This window comes from Schistocerca americana, chromosome 4 (assembly GCF_021461395.2).
Source record: "Schistocerca americana isolate TAMUIC-IGC-003095 chromosome 4, iqSchAmer2.1, whole genome shotgun sequence".
Lineage (NCBI taxonomy): Eukaryota > Metazoa > Arthropoda > Insecta > Orthoptera > Acrididae > Schistocerca > Schistocerca americana.
The window spans coordinates 791,244,066-791,270,664 of NC_060122.1; positions in this window are offsets into that span (position 1 = coordinate 791,244,066).

Sequence of the window (26,599 nt, forward strand, 5' to 3'; positions counted from 1 at the left end):
ATATTAAGAACGTATTCATCACACACGCAAGTCCTCAACTGATACCATGGACGAGTACTTCTCTTTATCTTTTGTCTCATACACAGTTTGAGACTCACACAGTACTCACCACGTGGAAGTACTCGTCTCTAATCTCAAGTCCTGCACACGCCGTTTCTTAAATATTTCAACTTATGGTACACACGCTATTTCTTAAATATTTCAACTTATTGTACACACGCTAGTAATTCAGCTTAACTTAAGCACACGGAAGTATTTCAACTTATTGCTACACGTGGTTTCATTGTGACCATTGGTCACTTCCGAAGATTACTACAATCCCATTAATATTACCTGCCTGACATTTAATTCTCCCCACAAAAGTTCCTGAAATAAATTAATATTTCAAACTACTCTTAAATATTCCACATGCATACCATGTCTCCACTCTTTCGTCATTACGGAGAACAACTAAAACAGGTCTTAACGGCACAAGATCCAGCGGCAGAGTGCTGAAACATGGCCGTTCTCTAGGTTCTCTCACACCTCTGTCGAAGTGGGGGGAGCACCTTGCTACCGTATTGGTCAGCCACATTTCAGGCGCTCAAAGCTCAGGTAAATTTCATCTCTTTGGTCCCACCAAAGGTGGCCAAAGGATCGTCTCAAAGATGATCATATATTCACATTCACTATCTGTGGTTAGCAGACGACCATACATTCATTCATTTCACAGATCTCACCAAACTGGATGTAGGGATTTATTTTGTGGGAGTGCACATGTGATCAATTAAATAAATAAATTGTCATTGTTTCCCACACTGGTATCTGGCTTCGCTGTATTAATTGAAATTGAGTTATTTTACAAAAAAAATGTGTTGTTCTGACAAAAATAATGAAGTATGTCAGGCGGTACTGTACCCTTTCAATTATATATGCAAAGATTACATTTCCGGACATGGTTTCCTTGTAAAAAATGTATGTGTCAAATCCTCTCTGCAACCCCAAGAAGCTGCTAACAGAAATTTTGAAACACCCTATTCATGTGAGTTGGTGTAACTGAGTTTCTGGAATTCGCAGAGATGACATTATACATAAAGCTGTCTAACACACATAGTCACGACACTTGTATTCATATTTGTTATACACTGCGAAAGCGGCGCTTCAAGCACATACAGAAAGTTACATTTCTGAGCATGATATCAGATGAGAGCGAATGGTATCGTTTATACCGATTTGTAACATACTTTACACCAGGGAGCGAATGTAGTGCCATGAACATCTTTAGAAACGGTACATTACAGGACATTTTGTGTATGATGCTCTTGTAACCTACAGGCATTTAATGAAGAAAGTCGTTAACCTTCAAGAATTAAAAACGGCTAGTAAGCATCAGAAAATCTGACCTTTTGCAGAAAGAAAAAAATGGTTCAAACGCCTCTGAGCACTATGGGACTTAACTTCTGAGGTCATCAGTCCCCAAGAACTTAGAACTACGTAAACCTAACTGACCTACTGACATCACACACATCCATGCCCGAGGCAGGATTCGAACCTGTGACCCTAGCGGTCGCGCGGTTCCGGACTGAAGCGCCTAGAACCGCTCGGTCGCTCCGGCCGGCTTGTAGAAAGACGTCGTCCATCTTCTCAGCAACGTGAACTTTCAGTTGGCAATACTTCCAATCTAATCAGTGAATGTGGAAGGTGGGAAATTTATACGGAATGCTATATCTACATTATTTAGCCTACCAAATAAGTCGCCAAAATATAGCTGAAGAGAAAACCACACAGACGTCATAACAAATCGTCAAAAACAATAAAACTATTTCCCAACACAGAAGAAACCAATTCTACAGTTGTTGCCATATCTGAGCCACAAACTGCATGAATCTTCCACAAATTCGCTTTTGAAACAAAAGTAACTACAATAAATGATAATTCAAACCCTCAGCTGCCGACAGGAGTTGTTGATATACCCCAATGGGAACAGTGAAAAATGTGTGCCCCGACCGAGATCTCCTGCTTGCATGGTATACATGACGTATGTATATTGTGGACAGTTGGGAATGTGGGTCTCATGGGAGGCGTGCAAGGGATAAGTCCCTGTAGTCGCACTGTTCATCTGTGTCCTCCGTGGCTCAGATGGTCAGATGGACAGGGCGTCTGCCATGTAAGCAGGAGATCCCGGGTTCGGGTCCCGGTCGGGGCACACATTTTCAGCTGTTCCTATAGGGGTGTATCAACAACTCCTGTCGGCTGCTGAGGGTTTCAATTAATTATCATTTATTCTAGAGAAGCTGCACGGTCGTCAATGGTACCTGTTCCTTCCAGAACAGTTACTATCTTCGTATAAAAGTAATTACATTTACAAAAATATTCGTGTATTAGAAATCCGAGTCAAGTGTGAGAATGTGCGATTCATCAGACTCCATACAAAAGTGTTAAGTTTCAAAGGATACCCCTATGAACAGACAGCAACAGATACATGTGCTTCTCAAGCATGAAATACGTGTTTACATTCTCCTCATTAAGCGGAGTGACCTACAAGTAGACGCATATTTCAAAGTATCACTTGATGAATAAGTTAAAAAAGTTATTACATTATCATTCATGTAGCTTGATCATTTATCGATTGTTGCAAAGAAAAAATACAGTCATTATTTCTTTAGTTATCAAGAAAAATAATTAAAAACAAACAATAATCTAACGGCTGGTGTCGTTTCAACTGTCAGACAATAACTACTTTCACAGTTCGCGACTGCGTGTTAAAGTGTGCCTGTACTCTGCAGTGGTGGCATTTTTATTATAGGATTTACGAATATTTAACGTTGAAGAGGATCACATCACGTGGGGAATGCGGTCTTACCGTGTCACACGTTAACCTTATTCAAAGCACAGCGGTTATCCAACCGTACACTGACACGGTTAAATACAGTGCACTAGTTTCAGGACAATTCTCTGGCCGGAGACTCTAGGTTCTTTCCGTTGAGATAAGAGAGGCAGCGATTAAAGTGTTACGTATGATTTATCAGGTCTTCAAAAGGAGACGCCGGGGCTGATTCATAAACGAAGTCTCCAACACGTACTCCAGATTCCGATACGGAACACAGTGATATTCTCCGTGAACAATCGTCTTTTGCATAGTGAAGCTCTGTATTTCATTTTTACACAAGAGATTCAGAAAATTTCGAGTGGAATTCTCGCGTACAACAAGACACTACTGCATGATTTCGTTTCTTTTAGTGTCACTTGGAGATATTCTGCTCATCATGCGCTACGTTTAGTATTTTTTAATTTATTTATCTCTCATTATACTACTGTCAAAGTATAACATCTTTTGAAGACAGTTTGTAAAAAACCAAATCTACAAGGAGGGAAATACGTATATTTCGTATGTTAATTTGAAGCTAAAGACTGTGACGTACTTGGGAAGAAATGCTCTGCAATATTCTATGTCTGCCTCCGAAAGTTTCTATGAAAACTAGAATGAATTAGTGGAATAAAATGTTTTGTCAAAACTTACATTAAACTAGCTGATTTATTGTGTTAGTAGTGTCAGACGATATACACTTCTATAGCCTGTCACCTGCAAAAACAAGACTTTTTCTTACTTACGATTTCAAAGATAGCTTTCCGTTAGCTAGGTAATTTTAAGATATTTTCGGCGACATCTATTTGTTCCTGTTGATTTATGTGGGTCTGAATAAATAATTTTTGTGTTTTTAGGCATGTGCACTTTGCAGGCTACTTTTATTTTCCGAAATATGATGTCTAATTGAATGTTTAGGCAACAGAAAACACCAAACATCGAATGCATAGAGCAAAGCGGTATTTCCAATTTAAAGCAGAAAAGCAAAATGAAAAAGTTTTGACTTAGCAGAAGGAAGCTATAGAAAGTCGATTTTTTAAAAATTTATGTCAGGGAAAAACGGTTACTTTCGGAATTCTCACAACAATCAACAATTCGTATTTGATTAAAGTAGTAGTAGCACTGGATAAGAGCAGGATGTTCATGACAACGTCTAAAAATTACTCTCAATTAACAACGATGGTAATACGGAACAAAATCTGTTTGCGACGAGAAATAAAATGATCGAAGCATTCGATTTCTAATGGAATATCCTGATAACTTGAGTGCTCTTGACAGAAATGTGTGAGAGTTGATGGGGAACGTAGGACATAGCAGTTCCAGCTAAGAGACCTCTGCTACATGAATGACAGAATCTAAAGTTACAAGCAAAAACAACAGACTGGCTCTTCTCACTTGAATTTACCGTGATTTCCCTAAATCGCTGAAAGCGAATGCCCGTATGGTTTTCCCGAAAGCGAAAGACTGATTGCCTTCCCGATACTTCCCCAATTCGAAGTAAGGAAGGAAAGAAGAAGGACTACAGTTTAACACCCTTTCGACGACGAAATGATGGGTAGGAAATCGACTGTCCTCTTTCAAAGGAAGAATTCTGGCATTCGTCCGAACTGATATAGGTAAATCACAAAAAAAACCTATGCAAAGATTGCCGGAGAGGAATTTGAACCGCAGACCCATCGAATTCGAGTGCCATAATTTACCATCGTGCTACCTCGCTTGGCTTTTCATTCTGGAACTTGTGCCCCGTCCCTAATAATTTCGACTCGATGAGTCGTTGGGCCGTAATGTCCCTTCCTTCAACTTTCTCTCCAGCCACCAGAAGACCTCTCACGTAGACGATGACGGGCAGTAAGTGCAAAGTGTGCTGGGACGCTGCCATATTGGAATTACATACGCTCTAGAAGATAAGCTGAGGTATCTTCCATCAGTGGTGATACTCTCACTCTCAGAAACCTAATGCGCGCTGGTGCAGTTCAGTAAGAAGGAAGCAGATTCGGGGCACAGCCAATCAGTGACTGTGCTCCCCAACCAGCCCTTTGCAGATCTGTGTTTGTAGCTCTTTACAATTTTTGTGTGAGATCTCTCAACTATCCGGCATCACTACTGGAAGTTTTTGCAGCTTCTTCCGTAGCGGAACAAGCTTCACCCGAGCCCGGTTCATACACATCAAAGTGAGTATCGACAGTACAACTCGTCAGTAGCCTTGCCTCCATCCGATGTCAACACACGGCACGAGTGAAGCTCTACACTTGCTGCTGCTCCCGTATTACATTTCACATGTGTAGTGTGCGAGAGAACTATTTCGTGTGTAACGGAACAAGTGTTGACTGAAAGCAGCTCAGCCACGTCAGCAAGCTGGTTCTCTTCTTTGGTCACTATGGCTCTCCTATGCGACTACTTGACCCATCACAAGCAGTGCACATTTAATTTCTTTGTCCAAACACGAAAAATGTAGATAGCTAACTATGCAAGCGAGTGCAACACCATTTCACTGTAGCTTAAGGATAGCGCAGTTCGGATTGTAAAGACAAACTGTGGTCTCACCCAACTTCGTATCAGCACTGACCATTATGCACGTATACTTGTGCGCCGTCTACATTATGTTAGAGGAGTTTCTCTTCCCAAGTTCACACGATGTACGCTGAAATGTTCCTACCTAATAACTGTAGCAAATACTTTTCTAATAAATCAGTTTTTTACATTGTAGAAACAACAATTTTTGGGTACCTGTTGATGGTTGTCCTACAATATCCAGAATGTGAGCTTCTGTAAAGTTTGGAAGGTAAGAGACGGGGTACTGGCAGAAGTAAAGCTGTGAGGACGGGCCGTGAGTCGTGCTTGGGTAGCTCAGTTGGTAGAGAACTTGCCCGCGAAAGGCGACGGTCCCGAGTTCGAGTCTCGGTCCGGCACACAGTTTTAAACTGCCAGGACGTTTCGTCCTACAACATGTTGGACTTCATAACATTCGATTCATTCCTTTCTTTCCCCTGTTTCTTGTCTCAAAATGATATATTTGTCCTTAATAATGACCCTACCTATAGGCAACTGGCTGGGTAAAAGTAATAGTGAAGCATTTCGTGTCGTAAGAGGGACAGTAATGAGACGATTATAGAGTCAAAGTATGAGATAATCTGGGGGAAGATACGTTTAACATGCTGCACACAGATATAGGATGCTTTAACCAGTACAAATGTAGTGGAATACCTCAAAGAAACCTTTTAACAGTACTGTCCCCAAATTTCCAGGCCTTGGAATTATAATAACGAAAATCTGAAGTAGTGATAATAACTTTTACGACGAATGGCAGAGACTTAGCGTTTTGAGACTTTGTATACATACGTCAGAAACGTCTGATGACTTCGAAACCATGGTCTTATCTTTCTAGTTGACAAAACCCTTAGTGAGTTACCTTTATACCTAAAAACAGTTAATCAATAACAGTTGTCCAACCAGTATATTGTGAAACGGTCAGTAGCACTTCTTCACGCATGGTGTCCGTGAAACAGTCTCGGCTTCCGCCACAGTATGTCTCACTTCACTTACCATTCCATGATTCCGCTCCTCGGTGTGAGGTGAGTGTTTACGGCGAGCGAGAACAGCTAATAACTCATACGCGCTGCTGTGTCAATTGATGCTGTGGCCGTGTAATAAAAGCTGAGAATGAAACACTGTAGAAACGTAAATCGCACCAAACAAACCGAGTTGGACACCTTTAATGGAACGGGCTGAGTCTCTGCATGGTGACGAAAGACGTGGGACAGCAATACGCATGTATATACGGATGGCGGTAGTATCCCGTAAACAGGTTCAAATGGTTCAAATGGCTCTGAGCACTATGGGACTTAACATCTATGGTCATCAGTCCCCTAGAACTTAGAACTACTAAAGCTAACTAACCTAAGGACAGCACACAACACCCAGCCATCACGAGGCAGAGAAAATCCCTGACCCCACCGGGAATCGAACCCGGGAACCCGGGCGTGGGAAGCGAGAACGCTACCGCACGACCACGAGCTGCGGGCCCGTAAACAGGTATAAAAGGTCAGGGCACTGGCGGAGCTGCCATTTATACTCCGGTGCGTCACGTGAAACGGTTTCCGACGTGATTATGGCCTCATGGTGGGAATTAACAGACTCTGAAAGCGGAATGGTAGTTGGAGATAGACGCATGGGACTTTCCATTTCGGAAATGGTTAAGGAACTCAATATTCCGAGATCCACAGTGTCAAGAGTGGGTCGAGAATACCAAATTTCAGACATTACCTCTCACCACGGACAATGCAGTGGCCGACGGTCTTCCGTAACGGCCGAGAGCAGCGGCGTCTGTGTAGAGTTATCAGTGCTAAAAGAAAAGCAACATTTCGTGAAACAGTGGCAGAAATCAATGTGAGAAGTATGACGAAAGTATCTGTTAGGACAGTGCGGCGAAACTGAGCGTTAAGGGGCTATGGCAGCAGACCGCTGACTGGAATGCCTTTGCTACCAGCATGACATCGCCTCCAGCGACTTTCCTGGGCTCGTGACCATATCGGTTGGATCCTAGACTAATGGAAATACGGGGCCTGGCAAGATGAGTCGCGATTTCGGTTGGTAAGAGCTGATGATAGGGTCAGAGTGTGGCCCAGACCTCACGATTTCATGGACCCAAGTTGTCAACATGCGCTCTGCAAGCTGGTGGTGACTCCATAATGGTGTAGGACTTTTTACATGGTTGACTGGGTTGTCTGGTCCAACTGAACCGATCATTGACTGGAAATGGTTATCTTCGGCAGCTATTCATGGACTTCATGTTCCTAAACATGTCACCACGCCCAAATTTTTCGCGATTGGTTTGAAGAACATTATCATTTGGACACCCATATCGCCCGACATTAATCCCATAGAACATTTATGGACCATAATCGAGAGGTCAGTTCGCGCACAAAATCCTGCACCGACAACATTTTCGCAATTATGGCCAGATATAGAGGCAACATGGCTCAACATTTCTGCAGGGGACTTCCAACGACTTGTTGAGACCACGCTACGCCGAGATGCTGCCCTACTGCGGACAAAAGGAGATCCGTCACGATATTTAGAGGTGTCCCGCAACTTATGTCACTTGAATGTCGTTTACCACTGCGCAGTGCTGTTTCTCTCGGCACTGTGTATAGCTGCGAAGAAAAAAAGTGCATCCGTCGGCGATGCCAGCTCATAGTTTGGTACACGTATGCAGCGATGGCGAGCCATGACAATCTCTGACCAGAGAGTAGTAGCGCGTGCGAGATGATTCAGTTGCGAGAGAGCAGTTGCAAGTAGTCTGTCCGCAGTAGTAGTCTTGTACAGTTGCGGGTAGAGTCGCGAGTGGGACGCAGTCCGCGGGCGTCGACATGGGTCTCTGGTCAAGATGCTGAACGAGGTATATTTTTAAATAAGGTAACGAAGCTGCATTGCGCACATCAGACAATGTAATGTATATTTATTGTAATTAATTTTCAAGAAGTGCCCCAATAATAATTTTGTTTTCAAAGCATTTTTAACAAAGAGCTATTTAATTGAAAAAATATTTCCGTTGCATTTCCTTAAACAAAAGTTTCAGTTAAATTCAAAGAATATGTGCGATGCATTTCCTCCAAGCTATGGCGAAAAATAAGAGCAGATGCAGTTTTAGTGAGGTAAGAAATTAACTCTGATTTTTTTGCACAGGGCCAAAGATCGACTTTTCGGTCTAATTGAGATTTCATTGTCACTGAAATTTCATTATCATTGAATTATCTTTCATTTTTGTGGGGATCTGAATTTTGGAACATTTTTATGTCTTGCATTTTTGTAGGGAGCTTACACTTGGGTCAGTTTGCGATTCTTACATTTAATTGTCATTATCAATAGATTTCATTGCGGGAGGGTTACACTTGGCTCCCATTTATTATTTTTTATTTAAGTATTTCTATGGAGATGATATTGCTTCGTGGCTCCATTTTTATGAACTTTGTCTGTCATAAATAATTTTCGGTGGGGAGGTTACAATTTCTGGCATTTACGGTTTCGGTAGTAGTCCACGTTAATGGCGTCTTCTTCCATTACCCCTCATGCGCGACCTGACTACTTTTCGGTTCCTACAGCAATGAAGCAATTGTGATCACGCCAAATGAGCCGTAATGGGTTCAGTAGAACGCCGTGCTACCTGAGAAAGAATTAAGAAGCAGTTGTGCTCAGTGGGTTTCCGTGTAATTAAACACGATTCCACTCACCATTAGCTCCTCAGCTCAGAATTGATAACCTGCCCACAGAGAATCGACTCACGTAATTGCCACTGCAGGCCAGATTCGCTTGCTGTTAGCTATCTGCGTGAACAACGTCGTCCCCTATCTTACGTACAATGGAGAATCTGTAAATAACCATTAATTACCCACAGCACTTTTAATTTCCCTCTTGTCGATACTTGTTTGCTACATCGCTGCTATAGTTCCCTGATATGATTACTTTACTGACAAGTTTTACGTAGACCACAGGGAACGAAAACAGATCTGTTGGAGACAAAATACACAGGGTGGTTCGGCCCTGTCATGTTGGCACTTCCTCTCAGCATCGATGCGTCTGGTTTTCTTTGGATAAAATACATTTACCTCATAACGTCAGTGAGAGTAGAACGGTGAAACTTACATTGTCTAGAAGCTGCTGCAGAATGGAAAAAAACGAGCTGAAATTTCAAGGAAGGTGAGAAGAATTAGTTTCGTTGAATGGCTGGTAATTTCCGATGCACGAACACACGGTTCTTGCATTACTCTTAGTCTGTCGCCTTTCTTTATCCATTCCACTGCAGAGCTCAAGACCGTGGGCGAGCAGATGGGCGCTGCAGAGAGGTGTTAGCAGTGCTGCCAACAGAGGACTCCCACAGGGATTAAAGGCACCTGCTTGAGAAACTCGATACAACTTCGATATTTTAATCGTTTTTTTTAACTATAGCGAAGCTCCGCAAGTCGTTGCTCGGCGTGTGAAAGGATAGGCTCTTGTGGCACGGCTGTGATTTGCTTCCTTTACAATTCAAATTACGAATTCTGCGCGCGAAGAGCGAGTACTGTAAGCTTCCGTATGACCTACAGTTCCTCTAATTTTCTCTTCTTTGCCTTTTTGGAACGGACTGCGATATTACGGGCTGATCTCTCGGGTAGAGGGTCAGCTTAGAAGGGGATGTGTCTTATTAGTAGCAGTAACCTGGACCAGTGGCGGCAGAGGTGTTTGTAAATTGCTCACAGTGACATCAGAGTCCGGGAAGGTATTATCTGTAACCGGAAGGGGATTACAGGTAACTTAAAATTTGTGTGGTAAATTTACATATGGATGTAAATTTGACGTCACATTGCAATAGTACTTGACTGAGCTCAATTACTTAATTTTTTAAGGCAAAAGTAAATTCAATCACTTTGTAGTAAGTACTCCATTATTATTTCAAAAGTTTCGTTGATTGTTAAAACGATGAGCGATAAGTGTCTTGTTTCATTTTTGTTTTAAAAACTTAAGTTGCGTTTAGTCAAAAATAAACTCATTAACTTGTTCAAGTTACAAACAACACAACTATTTTCAATGTTTGTCTTGATATTCAGAAGGATAATATTCAAGGTAAGATTTACTGGATCCTGGTCCACTTGCAAATGCTGGCACTGTCTTTATCGGGAAAGTTGCGTTATCCAAATAATAACAGAGGTAAAAGTGAAGTACATAGTTAAAAGATGCTTCGAGAGGAAACTACACCACTAAATTTTCGCATAATAGTCATAAAAGAGTTTAGTTCAATTAAAAACATTTCCCTAAGTGTATATCTTATTAATCTTTGCCAGTTCATAATTATATGCTGTGTCAGTCACTAAAGGTTGTAGCAAGGTCACGCAATTCAGCATGGTGTGACCATTTACTCATAATAAGAGTCTATGACATTTCACTATATTGATAAGAAGGAGCGTAAGTACAAGGATCGTCACAAACTTCGTAACTTTCCCAACAGGTAGAAGAGCCGTGGGCTAATACGTGGTATTTAATTTAACTACTGTTCTACTGACGAAGAGGGTTGAAGGTGATCGAACAAGAACAATTTTGCCGAAGGTTTTACAGTCAGAAGTGATCATAATTTATTTTATTTTCTATTTGCCGCTACCCTCAAACTTTTACTTATGAGCCGATCTTCAGTAACTACAGTGAAAAACATTAATATCAAAATACAAATACAAAATTTAAAAATTATTCTCATCCAAAGGATAATACACACTTTAAAATATATACAAAATGTGTAATCTATAATTGTGGATCAGCATGAGGTACACGTAATGTTCATAAGATTTATTGCCTGAAGAGTCAGTTTTACGCAGTTTGTCGGATTAGAGTGGAAAAAGTCTGACGCCTGCAAAAGCCTATGTACTTTCTAAGGGTGTGACCTCTAGCCTAAAATCTAAGTTCATTTACTTGTTCTCTGCAGTGGAAACTATTCTTCACCACGCAGCCAACTGACGACAGCCAACAAAAACCCCACATAGGATACTTTTTAAAACAGTTCCATCCTCCTTCCACCTGTGATCCTTCACCCCTTCATCCCAGCCATCTCGTGGTTATCTTTCAGGAATTCCTCACTTCTAACCTGGCCTCGCCTTCCTTTCCTAAATTCCTCTGCAGTGAGCCTAATACCACTCCTATAGAGGAGACAGCCATCCATAACCTGAAAGCTTATCACCCTTCCCACCACAGTGGTCGTGAATAGTAGCCAGTCTGTGGTTGAGGGTTTCTGCCAAATTTCCAGCGTCCCAACTCAGAAATCAAACATGACCTTCAGCAACTCTTCAAGGCCTTAGGTCCAAACCACAACTTGACACTTGAATTCAACTCTCTCCTCAAACCAAGAAAACCCACATTCCTAACTTTTACCTACTCCACCCCTCAAACTCCACAAAACCAACCCCACAAGGCTCCCAACTGATTGTCCCATTGTATTGGGATCCTACAAAACGACCTCTACCCTTACAGACATAGGACTGTCCATAACTTCCCATCTGACACAAGACACCACTCACTTCCTTCATTGCCTCTCCACAGTTCCTGTACCATTATCACCAACCTCCTTGTCGGTCACTGTGGATGCGACTTCCCTGTACACCAACAACCTCCATGACTATTGGCCTATGGCCATGGAACACTACATTTACCAGTGTCCTCCCGATACCACACCCACCATTTTCTTAATCCTCCTAGCCAGACACATCCTACCCAATAACTGCTTCATTTTCAAAGGCAAAATCTATAAACAACTCTGTGGGACTGCCATGAGTATTTGCATCTTATTTCAATTTATGTATGGGCCTTCTGGAGGAGTCCTCCCTATCGTGTCAACACCTAAAACCTCTTTTCTGCTTCAGATGCAGTGATGTCATTTTTGTGATCTGGATTCATGACAAGGATAAAATTTGCTCTTTCCTCCATAACCTCAAACCTACTTTCAGATGTGCTTTGCCTGGCTCATATCAACCCAATGAGCCACTTTCCTAGATATAGTTCTCCAACTTTTATATGGCCCCATAAATACAAATGTTTTTGTCAGCTGCACTGACAACCGACATTACCTCCACTCTAACAGCTGCTATCCATTGCATGCCATGAAGTGTCATCCTTACAGACTTCCCAGCTGTGGATGCCACATGTATAGTGGACAGCAGAAGTTGTCAAAATACGCTGACAACTTTACCAGAACCTTTGTTGACAGACAATGTCCTAACCAGCTCATCCATAAACAGATCTCCGCTCCATCTCATCTTCAGGCACCAGTAAACTTGTAATTCAGCTGTCAACCAGTGCTCCTCTGATCACACAGAATCATACTGGACTTGAAACACCCAAACACATCTTTCACCAGGAATCTACCTCCCAACATTCCCTGAGATGGTCAATATCTTACCCAAAACTCTGTCCACATCACCTGCACTAGTTTTCTCTGCTGATCACCAAACCTGCAGAACATTCTTGTCCATTCTTGTTCCAATTCTGCTCCCAGTCCCGCAACCAATGGTTCATTCCCTTGCGGTTAGCCTACAGTCCAGTCAAGGACATTTTCTACCCACTATAAATCAGAGCTGCATGTGAAAGCAGTTACGCTGCAGTTAATGCATGGTGTTCTGTGTGGGTAACCAACTGTCTGCCCATATGAATGGCCACTGCCAAACTGTGGGCAAACTTGACCATACAGTTTGCACATGTTGTGCATCATTACACATACGAATTCAACCGCTGCTTCACTACCAAGGCTATTTGGATACAACCTTCTAGCACAAGTTTTATAGAATTACACAGGTGGGAATTGTCTCTTCAGCGCATCTTGCTCTCTCGCATTTCTCCTTGCCTAAATCCCCACTAGTCTGTTTGCCACTTCCTCAGCTTATCATTCCGCTTGTCTCTTCTGTCCACACCATTCCATCCCCAACCAGATTGTGCACTGCTGTCTCCCACCACTGTTCTTTCCTCCAATGTGGGCATTTTCTCTCTCTTTCTCCCTTCCTCTCTCTCTCTCTCTCTCTCTCTCTCTCTCTCTCTCTCTCCCTGCATCCTCCTCCATCTACCCTTCCCTTTCTCTCCTTTCTCTGTATGTCCCTTTTTTCTCTCCTCTTTCCTCTCCTCTTTTCCTCTCTCTTTCTTTTACCTCCGCTCCCCTTCACTGTCTACCTCTTATATGCTCTAACCTCTGAACTTATTTTTTCTTATTGTGCAGTCATTTGTCAAAAGACCTGCCTCAATCTATTCCGCTGCTCCTTCCTTGCCTCGTGCATCCTTGCGAACCCCCTCTCCACTTCTGTCAATCCAGGCAACTGCTTTCAATAATCGGAAATCAATAATCACTTTCCTGTTGCCGCAGAAGTGTACTTTTGGGAGTCTTTATGGTTGTGTGTGAGAATGTGTGTTCTCTTGAAAAAGGGGAAGCGCTGGAAAGCTTGTGTGAATACTGCTTTCTGTTGCAGGCTTCTGTGCTCCACACATCAGTCCGCTATAGCTGAGTTGTAGTCTTCCCATTATTTTATGCAGTGTACCATCTATAAATTTTCATTAATGTTATATATTAAAGTTTTACTTGCACTTAATTACTGCTAATTCAGCTCAACACAGCTATGTACTGTACCGTTTCAATCAGTTTTCTTGCAATGTGTTCAGAAACGTGTTTTACTAGTTCTCGGACGCACTGTCACTCCAAGCACTTCATATTTTAGATCACGCATTCTGACGACTGAGCTATGAACCCTCATGCATGGCTCGCAATTTTTATTTGTCATAAATTACGTATTACTGCTTTAAATAAAATGCTACTTATATTTGTATAAGTTCTGTAGTGTAACTTTCATTTAATTCGGTGAGTTGTTGTGTTTTTAACTGCACTTGAAAATGTACCATCCTAGAAATTATTGGTGTTTAATAAAGCAAATTTTAAGATTCAGCTAGGTGAAATGATGTCTTTTTTCGTGCAATACACTCACGTCCTCTCTAACTACTTTTTATGCGTCTGGGAGAGTTGTCCAGTGAGTGGCTAGGAAGACATCACCAGCGTAAATAAATCTGCGAGATACAGTTTCTGGCAGGCTGTGGGTATGGAAACCAAAGAGCATAGGGGCGAGAAATGAACCTTGAGGCAGGCCACTTTTCGTTCTGTGGAATTCAATACTCATGTGTTTGTTTACGTGTATGTTGTATAATGTCGCGCAGTAATAGTAACTTCCCTTTCCGTAAACAGTAGTGACCCGCGCTCTTTTTAAGTCACGGGTAGAATTCCTCCGCTGAAGCGAACTGGTGCAACTTCCGGTCAAGAGCGGGGCTGATACACACACTAACTGGATAACCGCAGAGTAACGTTTGCCCACAGTAGTTAGAACACGCGTTACTCGAGCCGTCTGCCGGCGTCCCGGATACCTTTCACCTTCCGCGGGCCCTGCAGGGCGGCCGCTACCTGTGGCTGCAGCAGAGGCGACCTGCGACCTTTGGCGCTGCCAGTGATCCGGAGCCCGCGCTGTTTGTTCGCGGTGCGCCGATGCCCAGCACGCCGCAGACGTCGGCGCCGTGGGCGACGCCTCAATCACGCTAATGCTGTGTACACGGCTTCCTCCCTCCCTCCCAGACACACACCACCGGGTGGCGCGCTCCCTACACACCTGCGGTGCGCACGAGCGCGAATTCTCTGCCCGCCCCCCCCCCCCCACCACCACCACCACTTCGCAACGTCCACACGCTTCTATTCACTGGGAGTACTCCGAGTGCATTTACCATCCAAGGCGCGACAGTTAATTTAGTCAGACCGTAGAACAGTGGAAGGAGCACCTTTCTCCGCTTTGGTCACTAAATCGGGTCAGTCAGTTGCTGCCCAACAAGGCGCCAGCCAGTTCGATTTCTACTGGACACTTTCATATCACCTACGACCACTTACTTATTTCCCTTCGGCACATAATTTCATTTATTTACTCCCAACAATTATAGATTATTGTACAGACAGCTAAAATACGTCATACAATATACATAGTGTGCAATAAATATCAGGCACCAGACACACGACATTCCCTCAAAATTACTGAGACCGATGGGGGAACATACAACGCACAATATATTTCAAATGGCGTGGAAGATATACACTATGGGCCATTAAAATTGCTACACCACGAAGATGACGTGCTACAGACGCGAAATTTAACCGACAGGAAGAATATACTGTGATATGCAAATGATTAGCGTTTCAGAGCATTCACACAAGGGTGGCGCCGGTGGCGACACCTACAACGTGCTGACATGAGGAAAGTTTCCAACCGCTTTCTCATACACAAACAGCAGTTGACCGGCGTTGCCTGGTGAAACGTTCTATTGATACCTCGTGTAAGGAGGAGAAATGCGTACCATTACGTTTCCGACTTTGATAAAGGTCGGATAGTAGCCTATTACGATTGTGTTTTATCGTATAGCGACATTGCTGCTTGCGTTGGTCGACATCCAGTGACTGTTACCAGAATACGGAATCGGTGGGTTCAGAAGGGTAATACGAAACGCCGTGCTGGATCCCAGCGGCCTCGTATCACTAGCAGTCGAGATGACAGGCATCTTATCTGCATGACTGTAATAGATTGTGCAGCCACGTCTCGATCTCTGAGTTAACAGATGGGGACGTTTGCAAGACAACAACCATCTGCACGAACAGTTCGACGACGTTTGCAGCAGCATGGACTATCAGCTCGGAGACCGCGGCTGCGCTTACCCTTGACGCTGCATCACAGACAGGAGCGCTTGCGATTGTGTACTCAACGACGAACCTGGGTGCACGAATGGCAAAACGTCAATTTTTCGGATGAATCCAGGTTCTGTTTACAGAATCTTGATGGTCGCATCCGTGTTTGGCGACATCGCTGTGAACGCACATTGGAAGCGGGTATTCGTCATCACCATACTGGCGTATCAGCCGGCGTGATTGTATGGGGTGCTTTTGGTTACACGTCTCGGTCACCCCTTGTTCGCGTTGACGGCACTTTGAACAGTGGACGTTACATTTCAGATGTGTTACGACCCGTGGCTCTACCTTTCATTCGATGCCTGCGAAACCCTACATTTCTGCAGGATAATGCACGACCGCATGTTGCAGGTCCTGTACGGGCCTTTCTGGATACAGAAAATGTTCGACTGCTGCCCTAGCCAGCACATTCTCCAGATCTCTCACCAACTGAAAACGTCTGGTCAATGGTGGCCGAGCAACTGGCTCACAATATGCCAGTCACTACTCTTGATGAACTGTGGTGTCGTGTTGAAGCTGCATGGGCAGCTGTACCTGTACACGCCATCCAAGCTCTGTTTGACTCAATGCCCAGGCGTATCAAGGCCGTTATTCCTGCCAGAGGTAGTTTTTCTGGGTAATGATTTCTCAGGATCTATGCAGCCAAATTGCGTGATAATGTAATCACATGTCAGTTCTAGTATAATGTATCTGTCCAATGGATACCCGTTTATCATCTGCATTTCTTTTTGGTGTAGCAATTTTAATGGCCAGATACTCTCACACTTCCAGAATAATGTAGTAATTCAAATTTCATAGAAGGTGGTTGATAACACGTATCAGTATTACCGACTATTAGTTTAATAGGTATTGCAAAATACTGACGGCAGTTATTAACACAAGAATCGAACTTATTGAGGCGGACCTCAGGGAATATCAGTTAGGGTTCCGAAGAAATATGAGAACACGTAAGGCTGTTCTGACTCTACAGTTTCTCTTAGAAGATAGGTTGAAGAAAGGTAGACCTACGTTTATAGTATTTGTAGGACAGAGAACGCTTCTGACCACGTTGACCTGAATACACTCTAGGAAATTATGGAGATAGCAGGGGGCAAAAGATAATACGCAAAGTTTATTTACAATTTGTACAGAAATCAGACACGAGTTCATAAGAGTCGAGGTGCGTGACAGGGAAGCAGTAGTTGAGAAGGCAGTGAGACAGAATTGTAGCCTATAATCCAAGTTGTTCATTCTGTACATTGAGGAAGCTGCAAAGGAAACCAAGGGGAAATTTGGAAAATGAATTAAAGGTTTGGGAAAAGAAATAAAAACTTTGAGATTTCCTGGTGACATTGTTAGTCTGTAAAGGACAGCAAAGGAGTTTACGAGCATTGAAAGGAATGGGTAATATCTTGAAAAGAAATTATAAGGTGAGTATCAATAAAAGTAAAACAAGTGTAATTGATGTAGTGAATTAAAAAAGGTAGTGCCAAGGTTATTAACTCAGGAAAGGATACATTAAAAGCAGTCGGCGAGTTTTCTTCTTTGGGCAGTAAAATAAGTGGCGATGACTGGAGTAGAGCGAAAAATGTCGAAAAATGTCAGAAACAGACATCCCTGACACACACCAACAGCAACACTAATAAGCTCACTGTCACCGATGAGGTCCCCAAAACCAAAATTGCTGCCACCAGAGACCACAGAGGAAGAACAGACACACGAAAATGAAATATAGCAGGTAGCAGGTTCAAAGCGCAAACAGAAGAAAATCGCACAAACAAGTGCGCCGACAAACTCACAAGTTATCCGCTGGGCGCTCTTGCCAACATAAACAACACGAACCGCACTGTGCAAGCTCGAAACAACGACCAATCCGCTCTGCGCCTAACACAGCCTAGACAGGTTTTCCCCCAGACATAATTCACAACTATGTCGACCTAAGCGCCCGTAACAACAAAGTAACATGGTATCAGGGGCAAAGTTTAACTGCACATCGCTGCCGCTGCAAGGACTAGATACAAAGATCTGCTTCCTAATATATATATATATATATATATATATATATATATATATATATATATATATATAAACACTGCATGTACAGAGCTACTGACGAAACAACGCAGCAGTATGTGATAAAGAGTGTATATATGTACCCCAAACCCACCAGTAGAAGAAGAACTCATCGCTCTTGGCTGGGAATACGTAAGCATGAGAGCTGAAACACACAAAAACACTACATGGTGGAGCTGCCCGACAGGACCCACTGCCGCGACCTGCTGAAGGTAACATTCTTTCTTCACTTGGCCGTAACAGTAGAAGTAGACTAACCGCAGCAATTCCCCCAATAATGCCACCGCTGCCAGCGATAAATCGCTGTCATGTGGCTAAATTCTGCAGCCAGACACACCATTGCCGTCAATGCACACATAGCCAAACAGACCAACGGTGCGCTATCTGCGATGGATCCCACGTGGCCAGCTATAGAGAGTGCCAAGTACACAAAGAGAACAGCTCCAGAAACCCCCTTACCACGCCCAGTGTGGCGTGGCATTTCCTTCGTTGGTGCAGTCGCAAGCACCATCGGCGAGGGGTGAGGGGGGCAGTGGACCCCAGCGCCCACCACACACACGACCAACACACCCAGCTACAAACAGCCTGTTCGGACAACACAATCCACTACAACCACACTGCCTACAACACAGGCACTTGGTCATAACACAACCCCACTCCCTGTAGTCACAGACTCTAGCACACACACAACCATAGCAGATGCACACACACATGGGAAACCCGAAACCCAGAGAATGAGAGGGGACAATAACAAGAGAAGGAGCATTGCTGCCACACCACAACAAACACACAAACAGCAGGCCAACTACATACAAGCACACAGTCTGAAAAACCCTGACTGACACTCCTCCCCCCTCCGCTCCCCCATCACCACAGCAACAATGCAGGTGTCACAAGCAGACACACGCACCACTAACACAAGCCAGCCCATCCAAGACAAGAACCAGCTGCCAACAATACACCCACCGCCTCACTGGCTGATACAACAACATCCTGAAACTAATAGAGTAGTAGGGTTACTTTTCGCCCATCACACATGGATTAAAACCCTCATGAGGTTCTTAAACCTCACCAGCACACTGCACACACAGTTCATAGCAGCCACATCTGACCAGTGCATGGCTGTCATACAAACTTCTCTCGCCGCACTTACCACAATCTTCCATGGATAATACGCAACACCTACTTACTATGCAAACGACACAACTATGACTCTGTTTTGGGATTCTAACGGTATCTACAGTAAAAGGACTGAACTGTTTGCATTTCACGGAGCAAAGCGGCATCAGGATCGCTCTTGTGAATGAGACGCTACTCAATCCGCACAAACAGTTACGCATTTCAGGTTATTGTGTCCATCATACTGACTGACCGGATGACAGGGCGGGAGAAGGCACAGCAGTCATCATAAACAAAGACATAGAGCACACGAACAAAGAGCTTCCTTCACTCTGAAGCACAGAGGCTATGGCTGACAGCGTCAAGGTCAGTGGAGCATACACCGCACTGACGTCACAATGCAGTCCATCACAGAACAGTAACATGCGATATCAGCATCTTACTCAACACAGCACGAAGAGTAATCGCTGCTGGAGATCTTAACGCGAAACACCCGGACTGGTATTCAAGAATACGAAACTCCAACGGCAAAAAAATTGTAAGAACACTCACTAGGACGAAACTACATCATACTGGGGCCGGGCGTACCCACGCTCGGGCCCACAAAGTGGCAACAGAGGCCAAACGTGATAGACTTCGGGGCATCACAAACATAGTAAACTATGAAATTAAGAATGATCTGGCCTCCGACCACCTACTACCACTAATACTGCACACGGGAGAGACACTGCAGAATCTCGAACCACTTTGGATACTAAAGTAATAACGCGTGAATTGGGCCCACTTGAAGCAAACACTCGATATGTAACTTCCTGGCAGATTAAAACTGTGTGCCGGACCGAGACTCGAATTCGGGATCTTTGCCTTCATTCTTGAAACACTCGATCGTCGTATCCCAAAGGCACTTTTTTAAAAAGGATGGGGCCCCTCCACGCCCACACCAACGTGGTGACCAAACCAAAAGTTCTACTGTCACCTCCGCAAACATGTTAGTTTTTGAATCAGGCGTCACAGGATGCGGGCTGTGATGTTGTCCATGCGTCTGGGTAAGACTACTCATTAACATGGTCCATCAGGAGATAGAAGTGGTCGAAAACGATTGAAGGGTAGCGGTTGTAAGGGCAGAGGAAAAAAGTGCCAAGGCAAGAGCCAAGGGAAACCCAAAGGCACATGAAGTTAAGCACATAGAACGAATAGATGTAGCTGTTGAAGCACTCACTACAGCAGTCCAGCACGCAGTGACAGACGCCGTTTCAGTTGTTACACATGTACAACACTCAACAGCCTGCACCAAGAAATTCTGGGCCTCATCTCAATTTGAAACCGTCTCAGGAGATACTGGGAGCGCAGCAGGCGCCCGTTGTACCAACTGCGTATTAACAGGCTCCAGGGAGTTATACGGGAAAATATACAAACATTTAAAACTACTCAATGGGACCAGAAACTCGCTGGGCTGTATACCACTCTATTTGGCATGCGGAATCTCGCAAGACTCTTCACACCGTACAACAGCCAGACGACCCTGCATACTTCGCGAAGGAGAAGGCAGAGCTCATGGCCAGAACAATTTCAATGTCATTTACACCACATCTGGTACCCTCAGACCCAGAATTCAAGCTTAAAGTGAACCAGGTGGTTACTCGTAGCACAGCCTGCGTGAGACGACATCGGACGTACTAGCACACACGAAATCACATGGGCTAATAAGCACACCACAGCTAGAAAAGCTCCTGGTCACGATTTCATTCAGAACCGCATCCTCCAGGAGTTCACGGATAAAGCCACAGAAGACCTCACACATCGCGAATGCCATCCTACGGTATCAACGCTTCCCTGCCTGTTGGAAGGCGGCCAAGTTTCTGATGTTCAGAAAGCCAGGGAAAGACTAATCTCCCCCACAAAATTATCGACCCATCAGATTGCTAGCTCGCTCAGCAAGATTGTTGAGAAGGTAATATCGAAACGTCTCACTTGTCACTGTATCAGCAACTGCACCCTGAAACCGTAGCAATTTGGCCTTAGGAAGCACCACTCTACAACACAACAACTCCTCTGCGTAGTAGAACACGTAACAAATGACTACAACAGCAACAAAGCAACAGAGGCAGTGTTCCTAGACACCGGAAAAGCCTTCGGTCGTCTGTGGTACAATGGGCTCATAAGCAACCTTAGCGACTTGGTTCCTCCGACGGACTGGTACATCTCATACACTCATATCTCACCAACACGTGTTTCAATACTGACGTTCAGGGCAAACAGACAACACGACACGGTATACAAGCTGGAGTACCCCCCAAAGCAGCATACTGTGTCCCCTCTTGTTTAACCTCTACATAGACGGTCTACCAATCACACAAAAACATCTACACGGATAACATAGCCATCCTACCGCGAGACTAGGAAACATCAGACATAAGCTCACGGCTACAGTCCTGGATGGAACGATGTCGTGTTAAAGTAAACTTCGACAAGTGCTAGGCACTGCTGTCAGTTGTAGACAGAAGCAACTGCACAAACACCAACACTGCAGACAGGTAACACTACACACACGCCCAATAGGTTTCCGTGAGATAGTCAGGTACCTAGGTGTCTGGCTGTATCGGAAACTAACATGGGGGAACCACAAACAATACAAGCACACGCGAGACTCAGATGACCTTAGACACTGCTCAACAGGCAAACCACACTGAATGGGATTTTGTCGCTGTCTACATACATGTCACTAATTGGACCTTTGATAACATATGCAGCCACCTGCAGGTCCTTCAGAACAAAGTGCTACATGTCATAAGCAACACTCCACAATACACACGCACCTTGCCTCTTCACAATGAACAACGCCTAAAGACTCTCTAGGAGGTATTAAAAAAAATCTTGCCACATGTATATTCAGGAACTCGAGACACTCGAACGACCCCTCATCCTGAATCTGGGAACCTACGACCACAACCATAGCTGAAGGCTCAATCGTCCAAAGACACTCTTTAGTAGGGGCATATAACCACCCATGGCAATCCAAGGCACACAGACAACGCATATAACGGCGAACCCCTGCTCACAGCAAAGCCGACTGGCACCGACAGGTGAATCAGACAGCCGGTCACCCAGCCACAGCAGTGAAGCCAAATTTTGCACACTAAAGACTAACAGAACCTAAGCAACCTCCTGCAACGTGCGATCGATTCTGTGACCAGTCGACCACTAATACGACGACTATGAATTCTACAGGTACGCAGACAAAGCAGTTTGCCCACGGATCATCGTTGACTTCCAGCCCAGCCGTACCTCACGTCGATTTTGATTGATACTCTTATGACGAACCTAAGGTAATGACACTGGTACCAAGCACTGCACGCTGTCCAATCACTAACCAACCATACCCTTGCACGATCTGTCGCAGACAGCAACGACATCCACTACTGCTCTTACTACCCGTCCAGACTGTCACAGGGGTTCTTTTCTCCCAACTTGGCACTTGTCTTGGCACTTTTCCCCTCTGCCCTTAAACGCGCCATTCTTCGTCGCTTTTCGTCCATTTCGATCACCTCGTCGGGCCCGCATTAGTGGGGTAATCCTACCCAGACGCACGGACAACATCGCTGCCCCACACCCCGTGAACTCCTCGATTTCCAGCTAACGATACGGAAATGGCAGTAGATATATAAGGTGATCAGCACGTCGGTGTGGGCGTGAAGGGGCTCAACCCTTTGAAAAAAAAAGACTGCCGATAAATGTATTTCTGAAAAACCACTTTGTTGTTATCGAATGAACGCAAATGTTACGTAATGTTTGCTGAAGGTTTTTAACTTCGCTGTAGCCTTGTATGGAAGTTTCACAAGCTGCGACATGGTCGCGAATTGAACAGTGACCCGAAAATAGAATAAAGTTCCTTTACTTCACGTCTGTGTTGCTGCTGACAAGATGACTCTTGCGTATACTATTGTTTATATATGTTTAACGATGCTGGTGCTGATTTTGTGTTCAGCATTTGCTGATGCCACCACTATGGTTGTAGTATATTAGCACATGTTTATATAAAACTAATCTGAAGATGGTGATTTTAACCCGAAACCGGTAGTCTGAGGACATAAAAATTTGTGACCAAACAAGTGAAGTAAAGGAAATTCTATAAAATCGAAACGAAGAGAATACAAGCTTTTGAAATGTGGTTGTAGACGAGAATACTGTATTGAATGAAAGTAACATATGATTAATTGCAGCAATGAACTGCTTTCTTCAGAAACGGATGACGGAAGGAAGGAAGGTTAGATTTTAATGTGCATATTTTGGTTTCTAACAGTTTCTATTGTTTTCACAAGGAAAAGAAGAAAAAACAGTTTAAGAGGACAATTGATGTATAATTCGAACATATAATGTTCACTTTGATGATGATATATTTTGACACAAGCTTCAGGGGCTCGCAAATAGAATATGAACGCTGTAATCACATACAAACCAGCGTGATAATTTTTCTCAAATTTATTGTATTGCTGTCGAAGTATCGTCTATTGTTTTAATTGTAGACGAGAATGCTGAAGCTTAGGTACATAGGATAAGTAATGATGAGATGCTAAGTCGAATAGGGGTAAAAAGAAATTTACGGCGGAAGTTGACTAATGGAAGAGATCCTTTGGTAGGAAACATCCTGAGGCATCAATGAATCATTGGTTTGAAAATGGAGGGAAGTTTGGGGAGTAAAATTTATAGAGAGGCTACAGTAAGCAGCTTCAAATGGATGTGGGTTGTGGTACTTATGCAGAGATGAAGAAGCTCCCACATGATAGTAATCTTCAATAGTAGTGTTTGTCGATCGCAGTACGTAGGTGAAAGCTGGTAATTCGACAATCTCCACTAAAGTAATTTAAACCTGGAGAGAACACAAATCACAATAAATTCTCTAGCAGACAACTTTTATTCTCATCATCTCAACGATTCACAGAGATTGCAGTAACAACATACTTTTTGCTCCTCTTACAATACGTTTCAGTCCAAGAACAACCAGCTAACAATAGTTCCAGCTGTTGACTTTTCGAGTTCTGACGTAAGTGTTTGTTCCTTCCACCTTCTTTTTATCGCTGGAGTGACAACGAGTGTTGACACCGTGTCAGATGGAATAGCAGGATCCAGTAAATACCCGCCTTCTGCAAGCACGTGAGACGTCGGCAGGATTCAGTGGGTCGGTGTAACGACCGATAACTAGGGAGAAACGAGCGATATACAATCAGCGGCAACAGTCCGGAACCGCAGGACTGCTACGGTCGCAGGTTCGAATCCTGCCTCGGGCATGGGTGTGTGTGATGTCCTTAGGTTAGTTAAGTTTAAGTAGTTCTAAGTTCTAGGGGACTTATGACCTAAGATGTTGAGTCCCATAGTGCTCAGAGCCATTTTTTTGAATCAGCGGCAAAACGGCCCTTCGGAATAGAAAGACTAATATGCCCCTGTTTTAAGAAACTCGAGAGTTCTGTCTGCTGGATACATGGACTGGGTTGTCTGCAGAGCACTAAGACAGTCAGAGCATATGAGGAATTTGGCTCCACGTTCACGTTTCATCTGAACAATAGATTTAAAAATCGTTTACATTGCAGCGTCAAAGGGGGTGCGGTTGAAATGGTGCGGCAACTGAAAACGTACTCGAGAGCAGAACTACCGGGACAGAGGGATTATTATGGGCAACAGGTCTATATTCCACACTGGTACACCGTGAATTTCTGGAGGTATCAAGTGGAATGTCGCATCCAGGAGAAGCGAAATGGTGCGAAAAAGCCAACCAAGGAAGCATAGGTGTGGGTGATGCTGACCGGCAAGTGCAGACTAGCAGCATGCAGATTTTATCTTTTCGGCAAACTGAAAAATCAGGAAGGGTGGGGGAGCGGGAAGCGATTCTACAACGTTCACACAACGCTTATCGAATGATTCCGTAACCAAGGAGAGGACTTCTATCGTTGAGGAATTCAGCGATTGGTAGACCGCCGTTTACAGAGAGGGAGGGTGACCATGTTGATAAGTAATGTCAGGTACCTGTATCTCCTTGACGTGTAGTGCAGCATTCAATAAAAGTTGCTCGGCCTGCCATAATCAAGTGTGACTTATTTTCTGAAGTCCCCTCGCGGAACTCAGCACGTCGTTAAAACGGAGAGAAATCGTCGTACGGAAATGTTCCTTCTGCAGTACCAGAAGGATGGCGTTGCAGTTCACGTTATATAGAAATAATCCGGTGCATAAGGACATTACGTTCAAGGAGATCAGTGATTTACGAATTTTGAACTTTTTTATGTTTCAGCCACAGTCACGGTCTATGGCATAATCATAACCAGTTGCGGGTTACAGTGGCCATCTTCCGATGCTACAACACGAGAAAAGAGGAAAGCCTAAATTAATATATGAAAGTGTGCAATAATTTTTTCCCATGTCAGTTGTAAGTTAAGTAAATTATAGTTAAAATTGTGTGGTTCATACTTATACGGCATGGATGACATTTGAAAACTAGTCGTTCATTACAAGTGCTGTTAAATTGAACATAACAACAAAACTCAGGTTATTTCGTAAGAATAGCCAAGTGTGCTTTGATTTCACTACTCCTTGAGCTAGATGTGTGTGTCTCCTTTACGGCAAAGCTTTGGACATAAAAGGATAAAATGCATCATAGTTAATATTAAAATTGTAACACTTATTCGTTATATACCAGAGTGCGAGTCACTAAGGTGGTAAAACCATATTTAAAACGGAGTGATAACAAAACCGAAGCGATCCGTTTATGAGACATACTCGTACATAGCGCTGCTTTTTCAGCTGCGACCGAGCGAGGCGGCGCAGTGGCTAGCACACTGGACTCGCATTCCGACGGTTCAATCCCGCGTCCGGCCATCTTGATTCAGGTTTTCCACGATTTCCTTAAACCGCTCCAGGCAAACGTCGGGATGGTTCCTTTGAAAGGTCACGGCCGACTTTCTTCCCCGTCCTTCCCTAATCCGATGAGACCGATGACCTCACTGTCTAGTCTCCTCCCCAGACAACCTCTCTCACCCCCCCCCCCCCCCTTAGCAGCGAGGTGCTTACCTTACGGGCCATCCGCCCAGAAGAGATGACGCAGCCCAGACCACACAGCGTGTCGCTCGTCACGGACTGACCCCATTATTAGATGGTCCGGGACCTCACGTGCGCTGCCCTCGAAACGCGAAGTTCCGAGATCGAATCTTGACCCTGCTTCCACTTTTAGGGTTCTAGGAAGTTCCCAAGGTTACATTGCTCAGGCACTCTCTATCGCCTTTTGCTAAATGTAGTAGTTGTTTAGCTTTCGCTTTCGTGTGGTGGTGTAT